Genomic DNA, 15,710 nt, shown 5'->3' with positions numbered 1-15,710 from the left:
ATGGTTACCCTTAAGTTGTGCTTTAGTCTCTGTTTTTAGGAGCCACTGGTAACTTTTAACAGCATTCATCATGTTTTTGGTGTGTAGAGCTTAAGTTCCCATAAACTGATGTTTGGGCTTATTAAAATTAAAGTCATTAGACTCTAGCACTTGGGGAAAGAGGTATAATTTGGAACTGATTATCCAATCGGAGGATTATCCACCTCCTTCTGTTCCTTTTTTTCTTTTCCTCTTTTTTCTTCTTGTTGCCTTTCTGGGTAAATTTTGGTCATGAGTTGTAATGATGTTACAGCTACTTATTACCTTCTGCCAGTCTAGGAGCCTATTACTTACAGCTCAGGGGGATAAACCCACAGATTCACGGGGGGGCCTGTTTTGACTCATCTTTTCAGGGAATAAACATTACAGGTAAGCAAGTAATTAGTCATTATTTTCTAATCTTCAGTCATGGAAAGTGCTCTGTATTGTGAAAACTGGAAACATATTAGCTACTAATTTACTAGTGGGCCTACTCTTTTTTGGTTTTGTAGGTATATTTTGAGAGCTATGAATATGTAAATTTCAGTTTCTTGAATCATATCCAGTTTTGGTGACTCTTATTTTCAACCTAGTTGTAATAGATACTTTTAGATTAAGTGTGTATTGAACTTAAATTTATTTGTACTACAAAAATTATTTTAAAATTTGAATTTAATTTTGGTTTCCAAGACTGAGGAATATGTTTATTTATTTAGTTCACTGGCCTAAAGATAACAAAACACAAAACAAGCCAATAAAGATCTCCCCACAAAACCACACTTCTATTTATATATTTGTCTTGAGTGACAACTAATTCACATATGCATATGGAGACACATATAAAATAATAACTAACAGATGGTATAGCTGCAAAGTAGGATTTATAAAGATTATTATCAGCTGGTGGTATTGAGATACTACTGTGGTTATGCTGACAGAAGACACAAAAATTATTTATTATAATAAACTGTGACACTAATATCCCCCCAACTTCTGTTTAACCGAAGTAGCTTATTGCATATTTAATATAAATTTCTTAATGACGACCTAAAACAATCTTACAGCCAATTTGCGCTAGGAAATTTAATAGACAGCACTTGCAGAACAGTAATTGAGGTAGCAACAACAAAATGCTTACTAAAATTGTTAAGCACATAATACTAGAATCTTTGGAAAGTAAAGATTTAGGGGAGTTTGTTCAGCTCATTTCCACTATAGTACAGTGCATTTGTGTTTTTTTAATTTGTGTATTTGAAAATAGTTGAGTTACATGTGGAATTCACAGTTCGGTAATTTAGGAAACATAAGTTTTTTTTTTTCTGTTTAAATAGGCGTGCAATGCACATATTAATGAAACATGTCCACTTTTCTTTTAATGTGTCTTTGTGCCTCCCTTAAATCTTGTAACAGAACTGGAGGAGCCTTCCAACTCTATGGGGACTAATTTCCTTGTTGTTTATTTCAGATAGTAATTAAAATGAATGAAAATATCCTTGAGCTTGTAGATTCCATGTGATGTAGACTTCGGCTATCATTTCTTTTTTTTTTTTTTTTAAATGTTTTATTTATTTCTAGGAGAGAGAGAGAGAGACAGCGTGAGCAGGGGAGGGTCAGAGAGAGAGGGAGTCNTGAGCAGGGGAGGGTCAGAGAGAGAGGGAGTCACAGACTGAAACAGGCTCCAGGCTCCGAGCTGGCAGTCAGCACAGAGCCCGACGCGGGGCTCGAACCCACGAACCGCGAGATCATGACCCGAGTGAAAGTCGGACGCTTAACCAACTACGCCACCCGGGCGCCCCATCGGCTATCATTTCTTAAAAGGGGAGTAAGACTATCCCACTAAAAACTGTATTCTGTGTGGAAAAGCATCGGGGTCATGTGGTGCAGGAAAAAGGAGACAGACCAGGGCAAGTGATTCTCAAAAAGAGCTTTAAGAACAGCATACATTCCTCTACCAGATGTCAGGATTTCAGCTTGAAGAATTTTCTAGTATAACATAGTATCTAAGTTTATTAATTTAAAGTACTGGGGTTATAAAGATGGTTATGAAACTGTTTATTCTCACAAGACCTTCATAGTCCAAATATGGGCATAATGAGTATTGATATTGAAGGCAGTTTAAATTGGTACAGCCATTTTTGGAAAGCATTTTGGCAATAAGTATCAAGAGCCATAAAGACATTAATATCCTTTGACAGTCATTCCACTTCCAGCATTCTATTCTAAGAAAATAGTCTATTCAATCCACAAGAAGTTCTACCTGCAAAAAAAGATGGCAATTCGTTCAATGGACTATTTTTCAGTTTTCATGCATGCAATTTATGATCTTCAATACAATATAAAAACTCTTGATTTCATGGTTTCAGTTAAAAATATGAACCCCAAAATTGTATATACAGTATTATTGCTGCTATGTAAAAACTATGCAAAAAAAGATGGTGTGGGACATAAAAGCATTAAGAGGAGTTGCATTTGGGATGATAGATATAGGAGTTTAATCATTCTTTCCTCTATTGTTATTTTCCAACTGTCTATAATGAGTGTATCTTCTATTTTAAATGATAGTAAGGTTGGTGACAAGGAAACAGTGTATTCACTCAAGGGCAGTTTTTGCTTAATAGAAGAACTATTTTATACGGCAATAAAAATGGAGCAGGCTACTGAGGACGATCTTTAAGAGCTATGTTGGTACTTTTCTGCGTTGGCTCATTTAGGTTTAAAATCCCTTCATTAGTTGATCACAGAGCACCACATCTGATCATGATTTGTCAAAACATCTGTCCTCTCACCCAGAGGCCTTTCCAACAGGGAGAAAAGTGAGGTGACTTGGAGGTTATTCTTCACATCTCATTGGAAATCACACAGCCCAAACTTTTCTCATTGATCAACCTGTCAATGTCATTGTATCGGCTATAAAGTCCTATTTCCCCCCGAAACATGTTACAGGCTATTTGTTGAAATACGTATTTGTCTAAAATCCTTGCTTCTTTCTATGATGTCAAGATTCTTAGTTGAAGATATTAATTTCTCCATTTATAATAGTTAATGACAATATAATTTTATCATATGAGTTAAGGATCTTTGTTTTTTGTTTCCCCTGATATAAAACGCCTTGAAATATCTGATTTACTGGGAAGGGAAGCATAGTTGGATTACCAATCACTTAACTGGTAAATTTAATTCTTTAATGTGTTTATCCTCCTATACAAGACACCTTTTGGGAAGAAGATTTTGTAGAGTGCTTTTTTCTAATCGTTATTTTCATTTGAATTACTGTACCACATAATATAGTAGAAAGTACATTTTGGGGGGCCTCCTCTGCTCACCAAATGTCTGATCTAGGACAGCCTGCTAAGGTTCTCTTCAACTTTGATTCTTAGTCCATGAAGTAGTTGGATTAGATGTGGCATCTGCGTTTTTTTTTTTCTTCCCCGGAAGTCCTAGCTCTCTACCTCTTGGGAAAGTGAATTGGAATTTTGCCACCAAATGCTAATCTTTGTATTGCTACTATGATGATGGGGTGTGTGGGGGGGAGTGTCCATGTGGTGGGGGGTTTGGATGAGAAGGTGGGGATGTGCTACATAATGAAGGTTTTAGGCATTGATTAATTAAGCTTTTACGCTTGTTAGAAAGGAATAGTCCAACAGTCCTTGTTGGTAAATTTTCACACTGCAAGAACATCTTCTAAAATCCTTGCTTTTGATTCTAAGGTCTGCCTTGGGCCACTGGTAAAGAACAATTAAAACACTTTATTATTTCTTAAATCTATAAACTTGACTTTTATATTTGACCATCAGATTAGCATAGGCTATTGACTGCCCCAAACACTGGCAAGATGAATTAACTTGAGGCATGTTTATCGGAGCTTGTAAAGATCTTTTCCAGAACTTCAAATTTGTATATTTTTGTTCCCACTCCATCTTTGTCCTAATTTCAGTTCCACTGGAAAAAACTGTAACTGAAAGGTCACAATTCTGGTGTTTTCTGGTTTCCATTGGGGTTAACTAGCACACTGAAACATAATGTTCATTCATCCTAGTCAGTAAGGCCAAACTATGTGAGGTGTATGAGAGCTGCCCGTTTCAATCCAAAATGCACATATGGTGTGGGTAAGCCAGGAACGGGAGTTTTACGCAATGTTTCTGCTCATGTACACAGTGTGTTGCTCAGCACCAATTACTTCTTGCCAGAAACCCGCTAACCTGCTGCTTTTGTAGCTCTGCTTGGTGAGGCTAGGTAGCTTAAAGTGACCACAATGATACTTACGTAACTTCACCAATCTTAGTCAAAGTTGTCGAACTTTAACCGCCTGCCTCTTCTGCTGATTTATCGCAATTGATTGCAATTAGAGTCAGAGAACTGGAACCTTGTCACCGCATTGCGTGGAGCCACGTCCGATCCAATGTGTGTTTATTAGATGTGTGGAGGAGGGAGAACCAAAATGTGGAAATACTTGGCTTCTTTGCCCAGCGAATCTAGTTTTCCATCTCCAAATTAGAAAATATTATTTTTAAGAAGCTGATAGGATATTCTGTTTATATTTTGGTAGTCATTTGGTCATTTTTCCAGTTTCCCCACTTTTATAGTTTTAAGAACCACAAAATCAGCAGGGTGAGAGGTCCATGTTGAGAGAACAACTGTTCCCTATTTCCCATAGCCGTCTTTTTTCTAATCCCTTGTTTTTTAATTAGGAACAAATGGTCCTTATTTTTTCCTCCTTTGGTTCATGTTACAGTTGTAACTTCTTGTGACTATATAGGGAGTTTCAATGAAAGCCCAGCCGTATTTATGTGGTCTTTACACAACCAGAGATTCTGGTTTGAAAGACACATTTCGTCTGACTCTTTTGCAGTGGGAAAGTAGCATGAAGATACATATTTGCTCTAATTCGCATTTTCTGAATATTCTCCTTTGTGCCTTAGTGAGGATTCTTGTTGTAAATATGCTGATGAGGATGCACCAATATGAAGATCTAGGGAAAAAACTACATTTTGGTGAAGCTCAGCTAATTTACATCGATGTTTACATTTCTTTCCAGACCTAGCAGGCACTGCTCCTTACATGTCTTTTTTTTTTTTTTTTTAAATGAGTTTCTGTCAGTAATTAACATCAATTTCCACCATCCCAGGACTGTTTAATGTCCACTTTGGGGATGTCCTGTCCTTAGGAACATGCCTTTTACACATTGCTTTTAAATTAAGAAACCATTCTGGGTGTGAATTCATAAATTTTCTCTAACACCAGTTATATAATAGAAAGTATACATACTAGAAACTGCTAATGTAAAAGCCAAAAGCCATAATTTTTTTTTTTTTTTTTTATAAAAGCAACCCACATTTTCTCTGCCTTGTTATGCCACTTGGAGGAGAGAAGACTTTGGCATAAACTATACCTAAGAGCACAGTGATAATGGACTGAAGTTCTTGCTCCATAGTAATAAAAAGCCTATGAAAACTTTCTCAGACCTTCTGAACTGAAAAGAGTGTGCGAACTATGGCATGATCCTACTTATTAGGCTGGTTTTGGGTGGAGACTAATTGTGAGAACATGCTATTTGTTCATCTAGATTTCTGGGTATATTATCACTAGATCCAGCTAGTCCATGAGAGTATATTTCTATCTCACTGCCTTCATCCTGCACAGATTGCCTTCCCTGAATAGTTTTTCAGCTTGGCCGAATAACTCTGTGAGAAACTTGTGTGGAATACACTATGACATTTATTATGAAGGAATTACTAAGACATTGTCTCCTACATCACATAGTCTCCCCTGTGTCAAGTCCCAATTAGGTCTTCTCGCTTCTTACTGCTTTTGTATCGATAGAAAATATTTTGCTTCTCCTGAGGTGGTAATATCCCCTTTTCTCAGGCCACTGTGAATTGTGTACCTCATCATTTTTTCTATTTTGCTTGGTAAGGGGAAGCTCAGACCTAAATTTTCAGCTCAGCTTTTAGTAATTATTTAGAACCCTAGAGGATATGATCTGCATACTTTGTTTTCCTCTTCTCTAGACTCCTATATTTTTCCTGGGCATGATCTTTCAACTTATTTTGAATCCTTTTGGCCATTTCAGATTCATTGTGTGGAGAAAAGGGTTAAAATTTGCACACACATATTTATGCAATACTTACATAAAATAGTCTACCTTTTCTGTGTGGTTTTTATGTTACTCGGTTATAAGAGATCTATATGCACCCATAGACAATTTCAATTTCCTTTATCCTTATTTTAAATATGTGATAAAATTATACATGAACTTTTTCCTGTGAGGATGTATGGGAACAGGGCGCTTGCTTAACGTCTCTCCCATGCCTCAGGCTCACACACTGATCTCCAGTCACTGGTTTCTTCAGGATTATTGTTGGCTGGAGGACAGAGGTAAAAAGAGCCTCCTTTCCAGATCAGCAACTCTGTCTGGCTGCTTCCAGGCAGAGGGTACCTTAGGCCCTGCCACCTGCACTGCCTGCTCCATCCACCACTCTGTGGCCTCTTTCTCCACACACTTTTTCTTCATGCTCCAGACATACGTTTTAGATGATTTACCAGATTTTAGACATAAGTATGGAGGACCTAGGAAGAGTGACTTCCTGATTTAGAGACCTTGTCTTTGGGGTCATTCTTCACAGTAGCAGATTCACAGAAGCCCTGAAGTAGCATGGGAAGCTGCCAGAACATGAACTCTATCACCGGACTTGGAGCTTAGATCTTGGCTTTGCCATATACCAATATGGTACCTTTGATAATACTTAGCCTCTTATATCTTCATGTCCCTTTGCTGTGAAATGGGAGTGGAAGTACTTACCTTTCAGTGTTCCTGTAAGAATTAGATGAGTCAGTATGTAATTTTTATTTACATGTATGTATGCACAGTGTCTGACATATATTGGACACTCTTACGTGTTTCTTTTTCAATTGGAAGGAAATTATGACCAATGCCTTGAAAATCATGCCAAAGTGCGGTTAAAGGGATTAAATCAGGAATTGTGCCCAGATGAAAGTTACAGATACCTAAAAGGCAGCAACTTAAGTTTAGGGCTTTATTTGTCCCATGTAATGACAAGTCTCTTGGAAGGTGGTGGAGGCACTGTTTTAGGAACTCAAGTATATCAAGGCCATTGTCCTATGAATCTTGATCTTTTCCTCATAGTTTGTAAGATAGCTATTGCAGTTCCATTCATTATATCCAGTTTCCAGGAAGTTGGGAAAAGGAAGGCTGGTGAAGGAAGGATAAAAGTGCCTGTGACTGGGGGTGCCTGGGTGGCTCAGTCAGTTAAGCATCTACTCTTGATTTCGGCCCAGTTCAGGATTTCATGGTGCTTGAGATTGAGACCTGAGTTGGGCTCCTCACTGACAGCATGGAGCTTGCTTGGGATCCTCCCTCTCTCTCTCTCTCTCTGCCCCTCTCTAACTCATGTGTGCATGCATTCTCTCTCTCTCAAAAAAAAAAAAAAAAAAAAAAGTGCCTGTGACCAGAAACTTTCCAAAACCTCTCCAGCAACATTTATTGGCCCTAATGTGTCACATGGCTACCCCCAGTGGCAATGGGGCCTGGGACATGTTTTTAGCTTGGTACTTTGCTACCACCAGCAAAATCAGCAATCATTAATGAGGAGGAAAGGAAAGATGAATATTGGATGGACTACAACAGTCTCTGATATAGATCTCAACCTATTTTGCTTTTTAGTAGCTTCATTTTTCTTTTTTTTTTTTAATGTTTTTTTAAAATTTATTTCTGAGAGAGAGAGAGAGACAGCATGAACAGGGGAGGGTCAGAGAGACAGGGAGACACAGAATCTGAAACAGGCTCCAGGCTCTGAGCTAGCTGTCAGCACAGAGCCTGACGTGGGGCTCAAACCCATGAACCGTGAGATTATGACCTGAGCCGAAGTCAGACGCTTAACCGGCTAAGCCACCGAAGTGCCCCAGTAGCTTCATTTTTCTAACAATAGACATCAGTGTGGATGAGCATGAGGGATGTAGAAAGAAATACCCATTGGTAATAACTAGACTCTATTTGGAGGCTGGAGGTCTTTGAGTAGTCAAAGGGGATGGGAAATAAAGAAGCATATTAACTTTATTATTATCTTTTGAATCTTTGATAAGTTAGGCCTGGTACTGGTAAGAATTTTACATATATATCTCATTAATTTTTACAGGTGAGGTAGGCTATATTATCTATATATTTCACTGAGGGGGCAGTCAAGTGTCAAAAATATCAGTTTCCCAAGGTCACACAACCAGTGACAGTAATGGAACCACAAAATCTTTGCTTTGCACTTCATGGCTTTCCTGTATAACTGTCAGGAAACCTGCTCTTGCACTTCATTTTTGTTTTCCATAGTGCCTTGTACTACTGGGGTTTATAATAACTACATTTTGACCTAATTATTTGTGTACAGAATTAAACTGAGCATCACGTAAAGGGTTGTTGCTTTTACTTGCTGAAGGTTATATAGACGAGGCCGGTGCTTTCCTCTCATCACCACCACTCTGGTGGTGGCTGCTGCCTCTGTATTTCTGCCTCTATAGTCAGTAGCACCTGGGGGCATTCTTTTTTTTTTTTTTTTTTTTTTAATGTTTCATTTTTTTTTTTGAGAGAGAGAGAGGGACAGCAGGGGAGGGTCAGAGAGAGAAGGAGAGTCAGAACTGAAGTCTGGTTAAGCCTGATTGTTACAAATCTGTGACCTCTCATCTAGTAAGATTCTTTTTTTTTTTTTTTTAATGTTTCATTTGNAATGTTTCATTTGTTTCTGAGAGAGAGAGAGAGGGACAGCAGGGGAGGGTCAGAGAGAGAAGGAGATATAGAACCTGAAACAGGCTCCAGGCTCTGAGCTGGCTGTCAGCACAGAGCCTGATGCGGGGCTCGGACCCACGAACTGTGAGATCATGACCTGAGCCGAAGTCGGACGCTTAACCCACTGAGCCACCCAGGTGCCCGGCACCTGGGGACATTCTTTAGGACAGGGAATATGGCAAAGCAGCAGGGACCAATCTCAGGAAACCAGATTCCAAAATTGAAAGCTGACAGAATGATGTGACATGGAGAGCTGTATCTTCCCAAGGCAGAAGCCAGGGAATTATCCTTGATTTTTTTTTTTCCCTCTTCCTCTGCTCTCAACCCAGTTGGTCACCAAGTCATTTTGTTTCTACCTCACCTGCCCTTTCTTCTCGCTCCCCACTGGCAGCTGTAGTCATTCAGGCTTTATTATCTCTCACATGGACTGCAGAGAAGCGTTTCTGAAATGGCCTCCTGATTTTCAGTTTTTGCCATCAATTCAGTCCATTTGCCCACAGATCTGACCATAGAGCTACCTTACCCGATGACATCAGGGGCTCTTCAGCTGCTTACAGGACAAAATCCAGTGACTTCGTCTGAGGCGCATGTCCCGTCATGACCTTCCTTGCCCCATCGTGGTTCATAGACTTTCTCACCATGCGGGACAGAAGTCACACTTGTGCAGAAGGGCCACTGAAGCAGATCAGAAAGAGGTGTACCATTTTTGGTTGGATAAATCTCCGTGGGTGTTACTTGTTTTTTGTTTTTTTCTTAACCTCTATCTCATGCCTATTGAGATTGAGAACCAAAACCAGTATTGTGTGCTTTCAACTTAGTTGCAGTTTTGCTCTGAAGAAAAAAAATGGGCTCAGATTCTAGCCTAAGGTTATTTAGTCACCCAAAACATACTGTGAGTAACTCGGCATTGGTATCTTTATCATTGCCTAAATAAAACCTGATTGGCCTGGTTAATACATTGTAATATCCCAGCTTCTTACCAAAGAGCCTATTTGAACTATCAGACCATTCATTTATTTCAGTAAATATGTCATGAATACCTGTTTTGGCCAAAGCTCTGTTCAGCATTGCTCTCTATGTCTCAAAATTTCTGAGTCATTACTCTGTTGAAGATTTTTGGCCAAAAAAAATTGTATTGCACTTCTAAAAGCTCATCATTGCAAGATCATGCAAGACGGTTGACCATAACTGAAGCCCAGGATTGGAGGCTATAGCTGTGTTTTTCTGAGGGAATTGTCACTCAAGCCAATTTTAGGGCCAACCATCAATTAGCCAAATGAATCAGTTAACCACTGCTTTCCTTAACAAGTTACATGCTAATGAGTTTTACTAATATGGAAAGGTGGTACCCAGGAGAGTATGAGATCAGAAAATAATTATGAGAAGTATAAAGTTAAATTACATATGAATTATAGATAAAAGCATAATTTGAGAATTTTTTTCTGATGTATTACTTAATTTCATACGTGATGTAAAGGTCTATTCTGTGTGCATCTCATTTATTTTAGGTATTATGAAATTTACAATTCTATTAACTTTTTGGGTTTGGTTCCTAATATATTGCCTGCGATTGTCAGTCAAATCAAAACCCAAACTTGAAATTAAAATTGTCTAACAATAACTGAGAGACAAGAAAAATGATGAACTGGCATTGATTTTGTTTAAAAAAATATTATGCCTTTTAAATTTTGAATGTTCAGATTTGAGGATTAAATACTGGCACCTCTCTGTCACTTGTTTTTCTACTAATGATCATCCCTGCCTCAGCTCTTTAAAATGGTCTGTTGGGGTTCAGTTTAGCATGCAAGCCCTTAAGCTTTCTTTTGTAGTTTCATAAGGGCCAAGAGCTTGTTAGCCTGGAATTTAGTGTATTTTGATAGTCATTTGTTTTTAGTTATTCTTTTCTTGATTTTTTGGAACTCTTTTCATGAGGAAACTCCACGATTCTTACCAATTTGTCATAAACCAGTTCAGATTTAGGAATTACATAATTTGCTACTTTGGAACATTACTTTATTCAAAGTCCCAATGGTAAAGATATGGATTTTTCACTTACTATAGGGTGATGTGGCTAGTAATTAGATCCTCAGAGGAAAAAAAACAAACCAAAAAAAAAAAAAACCTCCTAAAATTGGTGGCGGAATCAGAAATGGGGCCAGGGAAAACAAGTAGTTTAATATATAAATACTTGTTATTAGTGAAAATTGAGCATGACCTTCTTAGGATTCAATCCTTGTTTTTAGTGGTATAGCTGTGTTTTCACTGTGTTCATTAACGCAAAGAACAAGTAACTTCTCTAGTGGCTTGAGCTTTGACTCCCAGGAAAACATTAGGTAGTAATTAAGAACAAGGCTTTTTTTGTTTTGTTTTGTTTTTTTGTTTTAGTTTGTAAAATTTTAAGTATACTGAATGTAGTCACCACTTGCCACATGTAGCTGTTGAGCCCTTGAAATGTGACTATTCTGAATTTGGATGTGCTAGTATATACTAGGTTTCAAAGACTTGGCATGAAAAAAGATCACAAGTATCTCAATAATATTTTACATTGAGTACATGCTGCTATGACATTATGGATAAACTGGGCTGAAAAAAGAATATTAAAATTAATTTCACTTTTTTCTTTTAACTTTCTTACTATGGTTACCAGAACACTGAAAATCACATATGTGGTTCGCCTTAAATTTTACTGGATTATGCTCGTCTACTAGGCTAAAAAAAAAAAAAAAAAAAAAATCATTAATAGGTATAGTTAATGTTGGTTATTAGCAGCATATTGATTCAGATTTTAACCTCTTGAAGAGTCTGTTTTGGGGGCAGTTTGGTGCCCAATTATTCTTTTGCTTATGCAAGGGCTGCAGGTTGAAGCAGCTGTTCTTTGGAATTGCCAACCCCGTTCAGTTGACTGATCCAATCGATAGATAGTTCTGGAAGGAATAAATGCCTCTTTGTTGTCATGCAGCCTAAGTGAATGAACTGCACCTACTGTTTCTCTCCTTTCCACCTCTATTCCCCTGAGGGCTTTGACGTCGTTGTTAATAACTGGTTGATATTTATAGTAACATGAATCTAAATGCAGGTTTTCAAAGACCCAATTCATATATTACCATATACCATAAATGATGGTAGGTCATAAGTTACCGTGGCTTATCATCTTATTTACAACCCTTGACTAATATTCTGTCACTTATTATATCATTACATATTATTACTGTTAATAATATCTCTAACCAAAAATGAATTTTTCATATTGTGCTTTTATAAGAAACCAGCTGAAGCAGAGCCTGCATGTTGTAAGAGCTGGGAAACAGGCATTTATTAATAATCAGCCTCTCTTTTCCAGTGAGGTTTAACTATTTCCTTTGTGGGGGAAAAATCATAGAAGAGCTGTGTGTACTTTATTTCAGATTCTTTAATTTATGAACTGTTTGACACCACCCTAAAACGTTTTGGAGCACTGAGATTACTAGAATGAGGTCACATTTTGTTAGGCAGAGAGGCCATCGAATGGGCGTTGATAATAATAAAACCTATAAAGGTCATTCTGTGAAGATAAATGCAATATTTGAATTAGTCATTTACTTTCTCTAAAAAAGTAGTAAGTTAATCTTGTTCCAAAAAAAAAAAAAACCCCTCCAAGACTGGTAGTTTTCTTTTTAACGCCTTTCATCTTAGGCAATCTTTTGTACATCATGCAAAGGACCATACAATTAGCATGAAATGAGAGAGTGCTTTTTAAATTTGATGAATAAGGGCTCTTTTTTCTCCAGCTGATATGCATGCAAGGTAGAGGTCTGTGTCTCACCAGCAGACAGACTATTTGGTATCTATCCTATAAGTAGCTCCCAGTTGATATCTGTGCCTTAATGAGGACAGAGGTCTGGAAGTAATAAAAATGAGCTGAAAGGGCATAAAATATAGCCCAACACTTTAGTGTAAATGCTGTAAGATTCCCAGATTTGGAAAGCTGGGCTTTCTACCTTGCCCTGGATTCCAAAGATGGCGGTGTCATCCTTTTTTTTTTTTTTTTTTTTTTTTTGGCAGTCAATTGAGGACATATTAGTAAGACCTCCGTGAGCATGAAAAACTTTTCTTGGTGGTGAGGGTTGTCTCTTCTGTCATTTATCACGAAAGTATTGTTTGTTAAATTTTTTTTTCTAAGTGTTACTTCTTTAGAAAAGTTTTTATGCCTCTATATTCTTATGGGCTGTTGGTTCTTTAGAAATACTTGCCTTTGAAGTTGTAGTACTTACAATATGTTAATGAACATTATTCTTTTTTAAAAATGTTAATATACTGTTTCATTAGTTAGGAGTGGATGCTCCTCCCCTTGCTGTTTTAAATGGCACAGATTTTAAGAGATTCCCAGTATTGCTGGGAAAATTTTTATAACTTACTAGTCATTTTTGTTTGGGGCTTCGTTATTCCCTCATATGTAGCTAAAGTATTTTCTAATGCATAAAAGAAGCCAGAATGCCACAATATAAGATAAATAGGTTATTAATTGAGTCAACTTCTTCCTTAAAGCTACTACCATAACTAGGACTTACAGATATAGCAAACAATAATAGTAATTTAAAAACCAGGATGCACAGTTAAATTTGAATTTCAAATATACAACAGATTTTTTTAGCATAAGTTTATCCCATGCAATATTTGGGTCATACTTAGATGACAAAAGTCATCTATATTTGATCTGGCAACCATAACCGTAATCCAGCTTTCTTATTAAGTCAAAGAACTCCAGAGCTAGGTTAATTCTATGTGTGGCAGTTCCGCTGATTGCTGATCATCCTACCACAACTCAGTATCAGGGATATTACGATATAGGTACGATTCTTTGCAGCTCAAAGTGCTTCCAGTATGTTTTCACATTTATCCACTTATTTGAGGGGAGCCAGAAAGGGACACACTTTATTCTCATCTTGCCTACTTTGCATTTTAATAAAAAGGAGAAAGTGCTTTCTTACAAAGTTGTAACACTGATTCTGAAAGCTAAGAGGCCCCCTATAGCAAAATCTGGATTTTGGGTTCATTTAGTAGGAACTCTTTCATGGATTTAAAAAAAAATGAATTCGGGGAGAACATGCCTATTCAGTGTATTTTGTAAGTGTGGAGGGCAGATGGAAAGTGACTCTTCCAAAGTGAACACTGCCATCCAAGTGAAAGATTTTTTCACTTCCCTTTGCTCTCCCTTCTCCTCCTGCCTTGCCCTCTACATAACAGATGCTGAGAAGAGCCACTCAGAATGCACGTCCTCATCCCTTGTCATCTGCATTATTGCTAAGGTTTCCTAGGTGATGTTTCTTCCTCCAGCCTCACTCCCTACCAAACTGACAGCTAACAGAGATTTTTCTAAAATATAAATCTTACCCCACCACAATCTCACCACAGTCTGTTTCAGTGACTACTTACCATAGAAAGTCCACGCTGATTAGCATGGCATTCAGTGCCCTTCCTGATCTGGGCTCTACTTAATTCCCTTTCTTTTACTTCTTCCTCAGCACTTGATGCTACGGAAATAACAAAATATTTGAAATGCTCCAAACAGGCCACACTTCTTCATTATCTCCAGCTTTTTGTGCATTGTTCTCTCTGACCAGAATGCAAATCTCTCTTTATCTCCCTAGCAAAATCCTGTTCATCTTTGAAAATCCTGCATAGGCATCATTCTCTGGGAGGCTTCCTCTGATCACACGTCCCTATCCTTGAAGCAAATTCTATTCTCCTGCTTCAGCTTTTGCATACATTTGTGGTATCACATACACCACAGTGTATTGCAATGGTTTGCTCACATGCCTTTGTACTGTAAAAGTTTGCTAAGTTTTCTGAGGACAAGACATTATCATCATCATTGCCAAATCTCTGGTGTCTAGCACAGGAAAATAACAAGCACTTGAAGATGTGTTTGAGTTACTGAAATGATCAACTGTCCACTAGGTCAAACTTTAGGTGAGTCCAGTCTCATTGAACTGGTCCCATGCTTTAGCTGCTCCCTGACACAGTTTTGTCCTTTTATTCACAGCAGTTAGTAGATAGAAAAGTGACTCATTTATCAGCTGAATGACTAATCTATCAGTACTGTTTATTAGTTAACTATGGAGTTTTTTCATAGGGGAAATAAAGTACTCCCATACAGAGGGATGGTTGTGGGCTGCCTTATATAGTAGAGAAATAGAAGCTTGCCTTTAGGTTCTGTATCCTTTTGTTTCTTGTGCTTTCTACCTCTAAGGCTGCCCATCAGTCTCCTTGGGGTGGGAATGGTGTCCTGGGATAGAGGTCAGGAGGTGGGGCGGGGCGGGGGGGTGGGGATTGGCGCTAGACAAGGAAGGAGTGATTCTTCCTATACTAGCCTGACATTGCTCCTTTTCTGGACTAGTCCTCAAACTTAACCTGTCTTTATGTTCCATCCCCTTGGGACCTACTCAATCATGGAAGTTAATTAATAAGTAAATTCACAATGAGATATTCAATTATATTGACAGCTTTAAGTGTAACTCTCCTCAGATAACATTTGCATTTTAACAGATGCTTTTAATCCCTATTTCCAAAGAATAAATAATACTGGCATGACACACTTTATAGTAAGTATATACTTCATAATACGGGGTGGGGGTGGAAACAGGTGTGTTTGAAAAAACTAGGGATCTTTTAATCTCCTCTCAAATCGTATTACCTAGGCGCTGCCTGTAATGTGTATATATGTGGATGAATCAGGAATTGCATTTGATAGACTATAATGGACAGTCATAAACTGGTGGTTTAAACAAATCAGGGTTTGTTTTTTTCCACTGAAAAATGTCCTGGGTTCAGCAATTGAGGGCTGTATAATGACTCCATGATACCATCTATGTCCTAGACTTCTGTCTCCCTGCTCCACCACCCTTAATGTGTGGCTTTCATA

General features: G+C 37.9%; 1 protein-coding gene and 1 long non-coding RNA gene across 5 annotated transcripts in view; one reads left to right on the top strand and one right to left on the bottom strand.

Moving 5' to 3' along the window:
* The window catches only part of LOC120248470, a 201,602-nt gene that overhangs the window by 39,776 nt on the left and 146,116 nt on the right, over positions 1-15,710 (bottom strand). The window contains exon 1 of one of the 3 annotated variants that reach the window (XR_005532582.1): positions 9,333-9,446. The exons of the other annotated variants lie outside the window; for them this stretch is intronic. This is a non-coding gene — a long non-coding RNA (uncharacterized LOC120248470). Of the gene's footprint in view, positions 1-9,332; positions 9,447-15,710 lie in introns of those variants that run through there. 3 annotated transcript variants of the gene reach the window in all.
* The window catches only part of UMAD1 (UBAP1-MVB12-associated (UMA) domain containing 1), a 221,675-nt gene that overhangs the window by 150,864 nt on the left and 55,101 nt on the right, over positions 1-15,710 (top strand). The window lies entirely within an intron of this gene.

Source organism: Hyaena hyaena, unplaced genomic scaffold (genome assembly GCF_003009895.1).
Source record: "Hyaena hyaena isolate Hyena2069 unplaced genomic scaffold, ASM300989v1 scaffold_590, whole genome shotgun sequence".
NCBI classification, from domain to species: domain Eukaryota; kingdom Metazoa; phylum Chordata; class Mammalia; order Carnivora; family Hyaenidae; genus Hyaena; species Hyaena hyaena.
Note: the sequence above shows the minus strand (reverse complement) of the source record. Positions and strands in the feature narration are given on the sequence as shown.